This window comes from Mustela nivalis (assembly GCF_964662115.1).
Source record: "Mustela nivalis genome assembly, chromosome: 9".
NCBI lineage: Eukaryota > Metazoa > Chordata > Mammalia > Carnivora > Mustelidae > Mustela > Mustela nivalis.
The window spans coordinates 93,274,984-93,291,662 of NC_139028.1; the positions used below are offsets into that span (position 1 = coordinate 93,274,984).

The following is a 16,679-nucleotide window of genomic DNA, read 5'->3' on the forward strand; positions in this document are numbered from 1 at the left end:
CTCTTCTCCGCTCTGTCCCACTTATCACACACTAAAGACCGCATTCCTTCAGCCCCTCCAAGTAGTGCTAACATTGTGTAGAAGACTTTTACTAAAGGTTGTAAGCAACAGAATTACAGCAGAGCAAAATGCAAGAATTGGGTTGTTTTCATCTCATACACTTGTATGTACATAGAACACCCCTGGGAAGGTATGTTGCAGAGTAGACTAGAGTCAGGGGTGGTAGGGAGACTCCTGCTTATCTAACAATTTCTTATTGAGCACCTAATATGTGCCAAGCATTGTTCTAGGTACTTGGAATACATCAGTGAACGAAAAGATGGAAATCACTGTCCTTGTGGATTTTTTATTTGGTCAAGGAAGACAAAGAAAACACACACACACAGACACCCCTTAATAATTTAGTATAATAAAAATGATGTGTTGGGGTGCCTGGGTGGCTCAGTCAGTTAAAATGACTGTACGAGGGGCGCCTGGGTGGCTCAGTGGGTTAAGCCTCTGCCTTCGGCCCAGGTCATGATCCCAGGGTCCTGGGATCGAGCCCCACATCGGGCTCTCTCCTTGGTGGGGAGCCTGCTTCTCCCTCTCTCTCTGCCTGCTTCTCTGCCTACTTGTGACCTCTCTGTCTCTCTCTGTCAAATAAACAAATAAAATCTTTAAAAAAAAAAAAAAAATGACTGTACGACTCTTGATTTTGGCTCGGGTCATGATCTCGGGGTCGTGGGATCAGGTGCCACATTGGGCTCTGCACTGAGCATGGAGCCTGCTTGGGATTCCCTCTTCCTCTCTCTCTATCCTCCCTCCCACTGGGAAAAAAAAAAAAGTGTGAGAGCTAGAGTTTTTATTTATTTATTTATTTTTAAGATTTTACTTATTTAGTTGACAGAGATCACAAGTAGGCAGAGAAGCAGGCAGAGAAAGGGAGGGGAGGCAGGCTCCCTGCCGAGCAGGAGCCCAATGTGGGGCTCGATGCCAGGACCCTGGGATCGTGACCTGAACCAAAGGCAGAGGCTTTAACTCACTGAGCCACCCAGGCGTCCCTGGGAGAGCTAGAGTTTTAAACTGGTGGACAAGAAGGCCTCAGTGAGAAGGTGGCATTTAAGCAAAGGCTTGCAGGAGGTGAGAGAGTCATGAGGATCCGCAGAAGAGTGTTCCAGGCACAGGGTACAGCCACCGCAAAGGCCCTGAGGCAGGAGCGCACCTGGTGTGTTAGAGAAATAACAAGGCCAGTGTGGCTGGAGCAGAGTGAACAAGGGGAAAAAAGGAAGGACAAGGGTCAGAAAGAAGTGCCTAAAAGGCCATGATCAGGACTTTGGGTTTTCTTTAAAGGGGGGCCTGGGAGGGGCACAGACTACAGAGAGACAAGCCACAGTGTAAAGCCCAGTTAGAAGGCAATCATGGTCAATGCTAAGCTGGGAGCAGATTCTGGATTTTTTTTTTCAGACATCCTTTATTTTTTGGAGCAGTTTTAGGTTCACAGCAAAACTGAGTGGAAAGTACAGAGAGTGTCCATCAAACCTCTGCCCCCACACACGTACAACCCACTTCCCTGTCAACATCCTGCACCCCACGGGTATGCTTGTTATAACCAATAGGCCTGCGCTTACCCATCGCCATCACTCAAAGCCCCGAGTCTGCATTAGGGGGTCCATTCTTGGTCTTGTACATTCTGTGGTGTACATTTTTCACAAATAAATAACGACACGTATCCACAACTGTAGCGTCAGGCACCATAGTTTCACTGCCGTAAAAACCTTCTGTGCTCTGCCTATCTATCCATCCCTCCTTTTACCCAGACCCCTGGCAATCAGTGATCTTTTTATGGTCTCCAGAGTTTCAAATTTGCAGGATGTTGTAGAGTTGGAATCATACAGTAAGTAGCCTTTCGTGGTTGGCTTCTCTCACTCCGTAATACCCGTTATGTTTCCTCCACGTCTTTTCGTGATTTGATAGCTCATTTATTTTTAATGCTGTATAATGTTCCATTGTCTGATGTACCGCAGTTTATGTATCCATTCACTGACTGAAGGACATCTCGGTTGCTTCCACATTTTGGCCATTATGAGTAAAGCAGCTGTAAGCATCCACATGCTCATTTGTAATATGAACACAAGATTTTAAAAATCCATTTGGGTAAATACTGAGGAGCATTCTGGATTTATTTTGTTATCAGAATTTCCTAAAGGATTAGGGTGTGTAAGAAAAATAGAGAAGGGGAAAGACCTTGGATAAAGCAGTCTGGGGGAAGAATCTAAAAGTTCAATCTTGAACATGTTCATGGAGGAGGATCATTAAATACCAAAGTGGAAAAAAAACAAGTAAGCAGTTACTATCCTCGCCTGGAGTCTGCAAGAGACTTTTGGTTGGGACATAAAGTGGGGAGTCATCGGTACAGAGATTAACTTAAAGCTAACGTAAAGCCAGAATATCAGATGATATCACCAAGGGAGTGAGTTCAGAGAAGACTATCAAGGACTGAGCCCTGCAGCCCTCTATCCCCTATCCAGAGAAAGATAAGAAGAGAGGAATCACAAGAACAACCAGGGAAGAGGAGAAAAACCAAGAGAACAGGATGCTTCAGAAGCCCACTTAAGAAACTATATCAAGGGGGAGTGAGGGATCAGCTGGGCAGATGCCAGCGACCGGTCAATTAAGATGGAAACTGAGGGCGGACCATGGATTCTGCAACATGGAAGTCAGCAATCTGACCTTGAACATGCATTGTTTTGTAGCGGAGACAAAGGAAGGAATGGGGCAGATTAAAAACAAGCATTTTCAGTGGGGTGATATCATTCCCCAGAGAGGGAAAATCGATTCTTGGGAAATGGAAAAAGCCTTGTTCTTGTTATGTCCAGAGCACAGATAAACACATAGTACATAAACAACCTCACAGAATGTCTGTGGTGTAGGTCATGGGTGAGAGGAGGCAGTTTAAAACAGGTCCAAAAAGACTCACTGGTGGGGGGCAGGGGGGAGGAACAATAATGAAAAAAAAGCAAGTGTGAGAAACACTGGTTCAGGAGAAAATGGGAGGAAAAGCCTCAGAGGCAGAGAAGATAAATAATACTCCAATAGTTTTGCCAGGAAAGGGGTCACAGAAATGCAAGAGCATGGATGGCCTAAGTGCGGTTAAGGGAAGTGTCTCTGAGATATTTAATTATGATAACATTCATGTGGTGCTTATAATGAGCCTATTAGAGGCCAAATACTGTTCCTGAGCTGATGAAAATCAGATATTCCCCTCAAGAGCCCTAGGAGTGGGTCATCGTCGTTCTGGGTCTGTAGCTGGGGAAATGGAAACATGGGAATGTTAGGGAACTCACCTGCCCAGGATCTTGCAGCCAGGAAGGCTCGGACCTGAGATTTATACAGAGGCAGTCTGGTTCGTGAATCAACGTTTTAAATTTATCATAGGTTATTTTATCAGCAAAAGATGGGTTTGTTCATGGGGTGCCTGGGTGGCTCAATGGGTTAAAGCTCTGCCTTCGGCTCAGGTCATGGTCTCGGGGTCCGGGGATTGAGCCCCGTATCGGGCTTTCTGCTCGGTGGGGAGTCTTCTTCCTCCCTCTCTCTCTGCCTGCCTCTCTGCCTCCTTGTGATCTCTCTGTCAAATAAATAAATAAAATCTTAAAAAAAAAAAAAAAAGATGGGTTTGTTCAGGATAACAAAAATTGCAGTCCCAGACAAGTTATGGGCACTTCTGCAGAACAAAGCTCAGAAAGTTCTTTATTTATAGAGGAAAGAGGGAGGTAGAGGGGCTGTTGTGAACAAAATAATCCTTTGGAGTAAACTGGGAATTGGAAGTATAGTGGCTTCTCATTGGCTGAGTTGTGACTGTCTCTCATTGGTTGGGCTATTGCCAGGGGAAGAGGAGAGACTTTCTTCCTGGAAAGAAGTGCTGGGTAGTAAAGTAATACCCAGGGCAAAGTCCCTAACTTCCTGCTGGGTCTATAGTCCATAAGGAATGGTAGGGCATGGGCAAGTATCCTGCGGGCCTCCCAACTCCACTGAGTGAGATCTCCCATTACTAATTTTCACAAAGACTACATTATTTGCACAATTGTCTTAATTCTTCACTTAACGGGTTTATACCAAGTCAGAGGCAAAATGATTTAATTCTGGTAGATGAGTCCTAACCAGCAGTAAGGATATATCTGTCCATGACAAATTATTTTAATTACGGCCCACAAAAATATTCCAGAATAGAGAGATACTTCAAATTTCTCCTTATTGTCCAACTCTGAACCACTGAAATCAAACACATCCACTGAGTTTTCCAAAGACAAACATCAACTTGAGAGACAGTATAGTCATCCTATAAGGAAAAGGAGAAATGTTTTATTTTTCCCTACAATTCCCTATTTATGAGTCCTTTCTGTTACTATGCAGAATGTCATTTCTTCTTCCCTTTACTCCCAACCCTCACCCTTTCAAATTCTGTCCCTCTGGTAGCAAAGTGCCCTTGCATTCCTTCCCCCCTTGGCTCCAGCCTGAGCTTGGAGTAATCACATGTAAAGAGAATGTTCAATTCCTGGCCCAGGGCCTTTCTCAACCTGAAGGATGGCTAAAGGTGTTATTTTTATCTGGATTAGGGAATGTCATATGCTCTGACTGCACCTTTTCTCCCTTGTCCCTGCTCAAGAGTCAGAGATGAATAGGAATGTGTAAGAATGACATTACTTATGGTCCTGAACCCACTCTCATGTCTCAACTTAAATCATTATTTGCTCATAACCACATTTATGGTCGATGGCAAATTACCCCGGAACCTACGTGGCCATTTAACGCAGGTACACAGCAGTTCTTTGGTTGAGATCTACTGAAACATACTAGAAGGAAAGAAGAGGAGTACAAAGACCAGAGCAAGAGGTTCAGTGAGTCCAAGTGAGGGAAAATAGGCACAAGACAGGAAGTAGCATGGCTAAGAGTCTGAGAAACACAACCAAACAGAGGAGGTCTAAAACCTGTCCTTGAGGAACTTACGACTTTAAAGAACACAAAAAACCTTTTTTGATCCTGGGTGCCCTTTTTAAGAAAGGGATAATGATCATATGGACCTCACAGCATTGCTCTGAAAAACTGCAATTTATAATACCAATAAAAGAGTAAACAAAAGGCAAGGCCACATGGTCCTGGCTCTATCCAGTGATGCACAACCCAACGGAGTCACAATCCTATGGGAGGAAAAGAGGAGGCTGCATTGAAAGTTTTGCAAAATAGTTTCCGTATTATTGATAAAGAAAACATTTCAGCCCATTTGCACATTGCACAGATGTTTTAATTTTTCAAAATGTAGCTTATTTTGCAACAATGTGAAGCTATTGCTTAGGCTTTATTTATATGATGGGAAACCAATGTTTTGAGACAATAAAACGGTCCATATATCGTTGCGTGTTATCTAGACCAGCCATTTGAAAGTATCCAGCTTTGAAATCTGTCCCAGATCCAAGCTATTTTGACTAAATGTTTTGAAGTTAAATAGTGTGAAACTTACCCAGAAGTCTTAGTACTGAGACAGATAGGTTTCTAAAGAGTTTTAAGTTGTTTGGATTAAAAACACTTTAATTTTTAGATAGTATAAAAATGTTACAAAAATATTTTGCCTAAGTGGTCTGGTTTTAAAAAACAAGTCTGAAACCAAACAGCCCTGTCCTGTCTTAAAAAACCACTTATATATTATGAAAACCACATGAAATGGATCCCAAATCAAATAATTCTAGGAAACCATTCCAAAACCAGTATTTTTACAAACTTTCTGAATTTAACTGTTGATGGCGATGACTCTCAAAAATTCCAGAGAAACCAGATGTAACTCTCATGTTTTCAAACTTTACAAAATGTCTTACTCTTTTCCACTCCTAGTTTATTTTAGCTGTTGGCCTAGAATACTCAAAACAGTGAATGTGAGTATGGTTTAGCAACTAAAAACATGCAGAGAAGAAAGGTATCATAGCGGGAAAAAGAAAGGACCGTTTTTGAGTGAAACCCAGATTTGGATTCCTTTTCTACCATCTATTATCTGTGGCACTATCCTTACCCAGTTTTGTTTTGGTTTTTTTTTTAAGATTTTATTTATTTATTTACTTGACAGAGAGAAATCACAAGTAGATGCACAAGTAGATGGAAAGGCAGGCAGAGAGAGACAGAGGGAAGCAGGCTCCCCACTGAGCAGAGAGCCGGACACAGGACTCGATCCCAGCACCCTGAGATCATGACCCACTGAGCCACCCAGGCGCCCCATCCTTACCCAGTTTTGAACTGCAATTTCTGTCTTAGATTGGGTTCTGCCGCAAAGGAGAGCATAGGCAAGGGCTTACTATGCAAGCATGCAGGTATTCTGGAAAATAACCAAGGAAAAGGATTGGAAACTGGAAGAAGTACAGCAGGAAAAGAGGGACACCCATCACCTGGAATATTCTAGAGTTAGTCACCACTCTGGTCAGCTGTGTCCCCTCATACCTTCTCAGAGCCATGTTGAAAGCCTAAAGGACAAAAGAGGGGATGGTTCTCAACAGGCTTCACTGTCCATCTCTTTACCATCCTCTCACAGGCCATGCATGTGTGAGTGCCAGATGGGTTCCAGCAGGCTTCCCAAGCAGCTGTTTCAGAGAAGTCCTGAGGTGGTGAAGGGGATTCCAATATGCCACCTTAAAATAGGCTATTTGACATGAGGATTATTTTAAGCTGAAAGCAATTGAGAATCAAAAGAGGCAGAAAGAAGCCTTGTCAGGATTTCCCTTATCTGACTAAAAGCAGCAACTTCTGGGAAATGAGGTCGCCCTGAGTTCCCTCTCAGGGGAGCGTCATGGCCATGAAAAATACAAAGACCACTTGAACCTGCATAAACAAACATTATCGCAAACTTTCCTATCTCCTGCTCATTCTCCTAAAAACGTATTTGTCTTTTCTAAAGAAATCTATTTGTTCTTCCCATTGAAGAACTCTTCTCCCCACTACCCTTTCCCTTACTAAGTTAGGTGTTAATCCTCTAACTTTAACCATTTAATGAGCTAGCTACTTCTTCTGTTGACTTCCACATGGGAATAACATTTTTTCTTCTGTTAATCTGTCTCTGTCAGTTTAACTCGCAGACCTGCAGAAGAAGAATCTAAGAGGGCAGAGGAAAACTTCTTGCTCCCCATCAGCAGAAAGCAAGAGAAGTGAGGTACGTTCTGGACAAGATGAGAAGGGTCCAATGCAATTGCCTCATCTAAATAATGGGGGTTAAAAAACAATATTACAGGGATTTTACTGGCAAAGCCTATGCTTCAGCATCTTCTACTGCTTGAACTAAAACCCCCTCTTCCCTTACCTGCCTGGTGAGCAATTCCTCATCTTTGAATTTCTTAGCTCTGCACGTTTTCCACATCTGAAGTAAAGGAGGCTCCCTTCTCCTATCCTTGCCTCCTTCTAGGTTCCTGAAAGCCACTTATGTCCTTCTTTCCTTCCCTTGCCCCATCACCAGCACCACCGCCAACTCCTACACTCTTCTAGTGTGAAGGTGTAGGTCACCCAAATGTCAAGATTAGGAAAGGCACGGGGCACCTGGATGGCTGAGTGGGTTAAAGCCTCTGGGTCATGGTCCCGGGGTCCTGGGATCGAGCCCCGCGTCGGGCTCTCTGCTTGGCGGGGAGCCCGCTTCCCCCCTCATTCTCTGCCTGCCTCTCTGCCTACTTGTGATCTCTGTCTGTCAAATAAATAAATAAAATCTTAAAAAAAAAATAAAAAGATTAGGAAAGGCTCTCTCTTTCAGGCTAGCCCGACCCTTCCTCCTTCCCTGAGGTCAGCACGTCTAGGTCAGGGCCCAGGGCCTCCCTTCTTAAGATCAGTCCTGAGACTGGGCAAGATGAGGCCACCTTTGTCTCCCCCGAAGACTGTGGGAGGGAAGGAAGAGCAAGTGACCCCAGCCACAAATCCAAACCACAGTCTCTCATACCATGTCACCTACACATAAATCCGATGTGCTGGTCCCTAGATGAGGCCTCAGTGTATTAGGTCCCCCCCTTCCAATACAAGCTCTGCCACAGCAGGAATTTTTCTCTTGTTCACTGATGTATCCCAAATGCCTGGTTGGTTCAGAGCTTGGTACATGAGAGGGGCTCCATGTTTGTTGAATGAATTCATGAATCCACAGAGGAAAGGAGTATGATGAGCATCCATAAACCCTCAGTCATCCCCTCCAGACAGCAATGGGCTCTCTTTTGTGCTCCCTTCACACCTCCCAGTATAGCACTTAACACATTATAATGACGTGATATGAAGTCCAACCCTCATGTTTGACTTGGAGCTTCCCAAGGGCAGAGATTTTATCTTCCATTTATCTTTGTCTCTCAAAGGCCCAACACCACAGGGACTGACCCCTAGAAGGTGCTCAAAAATAACAGCTGGATGAATGACAAAGATAAGGAAAGTAAAAACATTACATTTTAATTATCTTCTATTGCTAATGCCAAAGATTCTTTCGCTTGAAAGTTAGAACATATGACTAATGAATCACTCCCAAGGCTTGTTTGAGAACTCTGAATAGAAATGGAAAAAAACAAAACAAGTCAAAAGGGAAAGCCTAGTGGGTAAATGTAGACAGTGACTCTTGGCTCCTCAGCATCTGTTTTGAAATCCAAGGAGCATGAGTGAGTCAAGGGGAAGGGTGTAAAGTTTTCTGAGGATTTGCTAACATTGTTATCAGTATGGCAATGCCAAGAAGGAAAAAGGGACTCGAGGAAATAAGGACACGGCTGTTAAAACTGTAAAGAAATAGAGGTGCCCGGGTGGCCCAGTCGGTTGAGTGTCCCACTTCTGATTTCGGCTCATCAAGATCTCAGGGTCATGAGATTGAGCCCCGCGGTGGGCTCTGTGCTGCATGTGGATCCCGTTTAAGAGTCTCTTTCTCCATGATCCCAGGGTCCTGGGATCAAGTCTGGCATCGGGCTCCTTGCTCAGCATAGAGACTGCTTCTCCCTCTGCCTGCCTCCCCCACCTCCGCTTGTGCTCTCTGTCTCTTTCTCTGAGAAATAAATGAAATCTTTAGAAATATTTTTAAAAATTTTTTAAATTTTTAAAATTTTAAATGAATTTTTTAAATTTTAATTTGTTTTATTTATTATTTATTTAATTTATTTTAAATTAAATTTTTAATTAAATTTTTTTAATTTTTAAATTAAAAAAATTTAAAAACAGCCACACCAAAACCTGTAAAGAAATATAGGAATAGCAAATACTGGCATTTGTGGTAAATAATTGCCCCCCACCCTCCCCTGCAGTCTGCCATCCTTGATAAACATCACTGATGAATTAGATAGAGTATATGCCTCCATAACGAAAAGTGCTTCCCAACCAAAATAGCAGAAGAACTCTAATTAATGGTTATTCCTGGCTGAGATCAAGAGTTCTCAAACCTAGGGCGCCTGGGTGGCTCAGTGGGTTAAGCCGTTGCCTTCGGCTCAGGTCATGGTCTCAAGGTCCTGGGATCGAGTCCCGCATCGGGCTCTCTGCTCAGCGGGGAGCCTGCTTCCCTCTCTCTCTCTCCCTGCCTGCCTCTCCGTCTACTTGTGATCTCTCTCTGTGATCTCTCTCTGTCAAATAAATAAATAAAATCTTTAAAAAAAAATAAAAAAGAGTTCTCAAACCTAGATGAACCTCTTTATCACCTTAAGGTGCTATAACAAAATGCCACAAACTGGAGGGCTTAAACAGTGCACATTTATCTCTCACAATTCTGGATAGTGGGAAGTCTCAGATCGAGGTGCTGTCAAGGGACATTTCCTTTTTTTTTTTTTTAAGATTTTATTCATGTATTTGACAAACAGAGATCACAAGTAAGGTAAGAGGAGAGGCAAGCAGAGAGAGAGGAGGAAGCAGGTTCCCTGCTGAGCAGAGACCCCAATGCGGGGCTCAATCCCAGGACCCTGGGATCATGACCTGAGTCCAAGGCAGAGGCTTTAACCTACTGAGCCACCCAGGAACCCCAAGGCACATTTCATTTGGAGATGTCTTCTCTTGGCTTACAGCTGGCAAGCTCTCCTTCTTTAAAGGGCACAAATCCCATCATGAGGGCTTCACCCTCATAACCTCAACTAAACCTAAACATCTCCCAAAGCCTCCATCTCTAGATCCCATCACACTGGGGGTTACAGCTTCAACATATGAATGTAGGGGGAGCCTAATTCAGTCCATAGCATCTGGGTACCTCCCTAGACATTCAGAATCCTGAGTCACTCCTTGGGGATTTAGTGGGCTAGAGGGGAAGTACAAGAATCCACGGGCTTACAAGGGCTTAAAACACTTCCAGTGAGAAGTATTTTATCACTGGTGTGTTCTACAATTGCAGGCACATGGTGTTACTATGCAGCAGACTAAGACTTTAAATTTTTAAATTTTATGCCTCAAAAGACACTGTCAACAGAGTAAAAAGGCAACCGATGGAAGGGAAGAAAATATTTGCAAATACAGAATATATAGACAACTCCTAAAACTCTATGACGAAAACAAGAGCAACCCGAATCAAAAATGGGCAAAGGACTTGAATGGACATTTCTCTGAGAAAGATGTCCCGATGGCCAACAAGTGTTTGAAGAGATGCCCAACATCACCCATCATTAGGAAAGAGAAAAACAAACTGCAGTGAGACACCACCATTAGGATTGCTACAATGAATGGGGCGCCTGGGTGGCTCAGTGGGTTAAAGCCTCTGCCTTCGGCTCAGGTCATGATCCCAGGGTCCTGGGATCGAGCCCCGCATCGGGCTGTCCGCTCCGCGGAGAGCCTGCTTCCTCCTCTCTCTCTTTCTGCCTGCCTCTCTGCCTACTTGTGATCTCTGTCTGTCAAATAAATAAATAAAATCTTTAAAAAAGAAAAATTAATTAAAAAAAAAAAAAAGGATTGCTACAATGAAGGGGGGAAAAAACCCCAGAAAACAATAAGCGTTGGCGCTCATGAGGAGTAACTGGAACCCTCGGGCACTCCTGGTGGGAACAGGAAATGGTGCAGCCACTGTGGAAAATAATATGGCAGATCCTCCCAAAATTAAAAATATAATTACTATATGATACGGCAATTCCACTGCTGGGTATTTACCTCAAGAGAATGGAAACTAGAGCCTCAAAGAGTTGTTTGTACACCTCTGTTCATACCAACACCATGCACTGTAGCCATCGTATGGAAGCAACCCCAAACATCCATATGAATGGAGAGGCCAAATGTGGTAAATATGTACAATGGAGTATATTATTCAGCCTTTAAAGGAAGAAAATTCTAACACAGGCTGCAACCAGGATGAACTTGGAGGACATGATAGTAAGTGAAATAAGCCAGGCACAGGGGCGCCTGGGTGGCTCAGTGGTTTGGGCTGCTGCCTTTGGCTCGGGTCATGATCTCAGGGTCCTGGGATCGAGCCCCGCATCGGGCTCCCTGCTCCGCAGGAAGCCTGCTTCCCTCTCTCTCTCTCTCTGCCTGCCTCTCTGCCTACTTGTGATCTCCGTCTTTCAAATAAATAAATAAAATCTTTAAAAAAAAAAAAAAGAAATAAGCCAGGCACAAAAAGACTGATACTTACACGATGTCTTTAGGGTAGTCAAATCATAGAGACAGAAAGTAGAATGGTGGTCGCCAGGGCCTGAGGGAGGAGGAAAAGGGGAGTTACTGTTTAGTGGGTACAGGGTTTTACAAGATGGAAAGAATTCTGGAGATGGTTGGTGGGGATGCTTGCACAACATTGTGAATGTATTTAATACTACGGAACTGTACCCTTCAAAATGGCTGAGATGGTAAATTTTATGTTATGTGTATTTTACAATACAAAACTTAGTTTGAGAATTCCAGTTTTCTTTAAATCAAATATAGCTTAGGCAAGGATATCACCTTGTGATCTCTAATACGATTTTCTCACTTACATATCAATATCCTTTCTTTTTTCCTTTATTATATAAACTTCGGACTTTAGAATAGCTTTAGATTTATGAAGAATTGCTAAGACACTGTAGAGAGTGCCATATATCCCCACCGTATGGTATACTGGTTACAGTTCATGACCTAATATTGATATATTATTAACTAAAGTCCACACTAAAGTATGGATCCAGATTTCCTTAGTTTTCCCTAATACTTCCCCTAATATCCTTTTTTTAAAAAAAATTCCAGAATCCTATCCAAGATACCGTATCACTTTTCGTCAAATCTCCGTAGGCTCCTCTTGACTGTGAAAGTGTCTCAGACTTTCTGTGTTTTTGACGACTATCTTTATTATTCAGTTATAATTTCCAATACAGTAAAGGTAGGTGGATAAAAACCCATACAAACAAAAGCTCTTCAGAAATCTCAGTAAATGTTAACGCCCCAAAGAGGTCTTAAGACCAAAATGTCTTGAGAGCCACTGATTTAGCCAAGAGGTAATTTTTGAACATATACTATATGCCAAATGGTGGAAACCTCATACCCACAGCTGGTGTATAAAGCAGAAAAGTCAGTCTTTGTCCATAAGCACCTCACCTGGAGAGGAAGAAGTGTTGAATTACATTAGATAGTCACTGTAGATTTACTTGTCTGAACACTGAAATGAGGGTGACTCTGGGAACACAGGGCAGGTGCAGCCCTTAACTCAGATGATGGTCACTGTCCCTTCGAGACCTCCCCTGACCCCCCAAGTGGGATATAAAAGGGAAGGCAAAATCACACACAGGGCTACAAGGCAGGAAGAGACATCCCAGGCTGAGAGCATTAGATAGTCACAGAACCGGAGGCCAGAGAGAGCGGCTATGCTCCAGGGGTGTTTAACGTGGCTCGTGTGCGGACCACACAGAACTAGTGAACAGGGAGGCTGGGTGCCTAAAATAACAGAGAATAAAAACATGTTGCAAAATCTCTCCATGTTTTCCTATTAGCAGATGATAGTAGTTAGCTTCTCCTTGTGACGGAGGAAACAGGCAACAACGACTCAGCAGAGGTGACTCATCGAAAGAGAAGGGATGCCACCAAATCTTTGTCAGGCCCTTCAAATGAAATCCACATGAGGCCTCACCTTGCAAAATCAGTTTTGCTCCACGGTGAGTAGTTTTTGTATTTTTATATTCAAACAAACACATATATTATGGCCTAGAACACACAACGCCCGTGAACTCCTGTGACACAGCATAAAACGTGAGGACACTTTCTTTTTTTTTTTTTTTTTAAAGATTTTATTTATTTACTTGAGAGAGAGACAGTGAGAGAGAACATGAACGAGGAGAAGGTCAGAGAGAAGCAGACTCCCCATGGAGCAGGGAGCCCGATGTGGGACTCGATCCCAGGACTCCAGGATCATGACCTGAGCCGAAGGCAGTCGTCCAACCAACTGAGCCACCCAGGCGCCCCGTGAGGACACTTTCTGTTTGCAACAGACTGCTTTGGGACCCGTGGCACATTTATAAGATTCGGTTATTATTAGGAATTGGGTGGAGAAGTTTATCTAGCACAATTTGAATGCCAGCCAGTCACTGGTCCTCTAGCAAATCAAGCCCATCAAGCCCTATAAAGGATGATACCCTTGCAAGGGTCCCTGTAGCTTCTCACCCTTCCATGTCCTTCTCCCATTAGTCTCTCAAGCCAAGTTTGTGGGGTTTTTTTCCCCAATTTTTTTATAGATTTTATTCTCCAGTAATCTCTATGCCCAGTGTGGGGCTCAAACCCACAGCCCCAAGATCAAGAGTCTCACGCTCCACTGACTGAGCCAGCCAGACATCCCGAGCCAAGTTCATTTTTACTTAGGCATCAGCTGTGTTTGGGTGGTAGGCAGCCTGTGAGGTGGCTCCTGGTAATCCCTTCTTCCTCGTATTCACAGCCTGGTGGAATCCCGTCACCTTGAGTGTGGGCTGCGCCTCATAACTTGCTTCTAAAAAATAGAACATGACCAAAAAGATGGATGTTACCTTGAACATGCAGTCACGAAGGCTCTTACCTCTCCCCTACCCTTATCCTCTCTAGCCCTTGCACCTGTTCTCTCTGGTGAACCCCGGAGCCAGCCTTGTGAGCTTCCCCAGGGAAGCCTCACCTGGCAAGGAACTCAGAGCAACCTTCAGCCCATAATCACTGTGAAAAGGAGGCCCTCAGTGCAGCAGCCCACAAAAAACCCTGAAGATCGCCAACCACCATGTGGAAACACCCTTCCCCAGCCGAGTTTTGAAATGGCAGCAGCCCAGATGATCCCTTGATGATGGTCACTGACAGACCTTGAGCCAGAGGATCAATTAAGTGGCACCGGATTCCTGACCCACAGTAACTAGAAGATAAAAACTGTGGCTTTTAAGTCACTATATTTTGGGGTTGCTTGTTACATGGCAGTAGATAGCCAATACATTTTCTTTCGTTATATTATAAATTGATAAAATTTGATAAGAGACAGAAAAATTCTGTGTCTTGCCGGGCTGAGAGTGTTCCAGAGAATGCAGAGATTGGAATTGGGAAGCCCATTTGTCGGAAAAAATGTCCACGTCCATTGTCTTCCTCCCAGGATGCTATGAAATTTCATTTTTGACAAGTGCTGCCCAATTGCCTCCTGCTTCTGTAATTACACAAAGCCAATGAAGCTCTATGTTTAAGTGCCTCCAATCCAAGGGCTGCTACTATCCACTTGAACTCTCCAATCTCCCTTCTTTTGCCTTCAAAAATTTAATAAACATGCTACCATTTATGAAAGCCGACTTGCCCCATGGCAAGAAAGGCTCTGCCCTCAAAGGCACTTTGTACATCTTTGTTTCTCCTGTTCAACTTCCTAATCCTCTTCTGATGTTTACTCTTCTGTCAGTGCCCCATATCTAGAGTATGAACTAATAAATAGTGTTTGCCTTATATCTCTGCTTTCCCATTATGGCTTCCAAATTTAGGCTGGATCTGGGTATAACAGGCAAGCAGGAGGATAGGTCTGTGACAGCACACATTAGACTCAAAATTCAAGGGTGCTTGGGATTATCCAGTAAGCCTTCCTGCCAACCAACACAGGCCCCAGGACAGTCCTTAAGGGCTGGTTAGCCCAAGTCCTTTGAGAAACAGACTCTAATAGGAGATTAAATATCTGAGGATTTGGTAGGGAGAGAAAACTGGGCAGGAGGCAGAAGAATGTGATGTGGGGCTGGTCCTGAGTGAAGAGGAGAGGGAGGGAAGGTTGGGTGGAAGTGTCTGAGACCACCCCACAGTCCAAGGAAGATTCTCCAAAGCTGTCAGGGAGTCTTGAGGCCAAGTCATCTATTAGAGGAAATGCTGGGTCTCCCAAGACCAGGTCTGACTCAGTCTCCCCACCATGCCCATCACTGGTTGGGAGCAGGAAGTGTGGCATCCGCATAGTCATAGCAGAAGATTCTCCAAAGCTGTCAGGGAGTCTTGAGGCCAAGTCATCTATTAGAGGAAATGCTAGGTCTCCCAAGACCAGGTCTGACTCAGTCTCCCCACCATGCCCATCACTGGTTGGGAGCAGGAAGTGTGGCATCCGCATAGTCATAGCAGATTTCAGGAGCCCGGGCCCTTGGTCACTTTCACCCATATGGTTAGGGGTCTCCAAGGAGCACTCTTGTGGCCCACACAGGAACATGTGACAATGAAAATTCTGGAAGTGGTGGGGAGGGGTGTTGCTCTGGAATGGTAGCACCTCTCTAACAGGGAACCCTCGGAGCCTTTCTTCTTTGTCTTCATTGACAAAATATGGTCTTTACACTGTCATCAAAGGGGCAGAACCTTGGCAAGTTTCATGACTTGGGTAGCTCATTTTCTGTGTCGGCACACTTCCAACTCGTTCATTCATTCATTCCTTGTTTTATTCGTTCAGCAGTACTTTTGAGAGTCTGTTCAGGTCACGAGAGAATCAATGCTAAGCAAGTCTTCTGTGGAAATATCTTGTTTTGGGGAAGAGGGATGACAAAAGTGTGAACCAAAAAACGGAGACAGAAATCTCAATTATAATAACACTTCAGGGAAAATAAAACAGGATGACGTGAGAAAGAATGACTTTTGGGCGAGCGGGAGAAAAACCAATTATGTTCCATCGGGCCTTCTGCCCCTTTCTTTTCTTGTCCCTTGGACTCTATTTTGGAACACTGAGGTGGGGCATCGAAACCGCCTCCAGTTTGTTTTCCTCCCCAGTACAAACACGGGACTGGACTATTCACTCCAACTTCTGCCTTCCCCTCACATTGTTATTGCTGGCCAGTCATATTCCTAAAATACTGTGAGTTTCCCCAGGCCTCCCTCTATCCACAGGGGATCGGGTTGGTCCTGCAGGGATGAGTACACATTTCTTCTGGGTTAGTAACTCCTCTTAATTTGTCTTGGACTATCCCGATTTTTCCCTTCACGAAATAAAATCCTGGGGCGCCTGGGTGGCTCAGTGGGTTAAGCCGCTGCCTTCGGCTCAGGTCATGATCTCAGGGTCCTGGGATCGAGTCCCGCATCGGGCTCTCTGCTCAGCAGGGAGCCTGCTTCCTCCTCTCTCTCTCTGCCTGCCTCTCTGCCTACTTGTGATCTCTCTCTGTCAAATAAATAAATAAAATCTTTAAAAAAAAAAAAAAAAAAAAAAAAAAGAAATAAAATCCTAAACAAACAAGGGTCAGACAAGCCACGTGAGGGAAAAGCCCACCAGGCCACACTCGGTCTGGGAACAGCAGGCTCTCCCCTAATTAATCCCATGGCTGAGCATCAGACACACGACTAGCTGAGCAGGA

The 16,679-nt window shown here is 44.1% G+C and overlaps 1 protein-coding gene across 3 annotated transcripts in view; it reads right to left on the bottom strand.

Moving 5' to 3' along the window:
• The window catches only part of PAMR1 (peptidase domain containing associated with muscle regeneration 1), a 151,618-nt gene that overhangs the window by 104,195 nt on the left and 30,744 nt on the right, over positions 1 to 16,679 (bottom strand). For 2 of the 3 annotated variants that reach the window (XM_082748952.1, XM_082748953.1), the window contains exon 2: positions 11,552 to 11,611. The exons of the other annotated variant lie outside the window; for it this stretch is intronic. The gene's annotated coding sequence lies outside the window, so the exon portion shown is untranslated. The remainder of the gene's footprint in view (positions 1 to 11,551; positions 11,612 to 16,679) is intronic. 3 annotated transcript variants of the gene reach the window in all.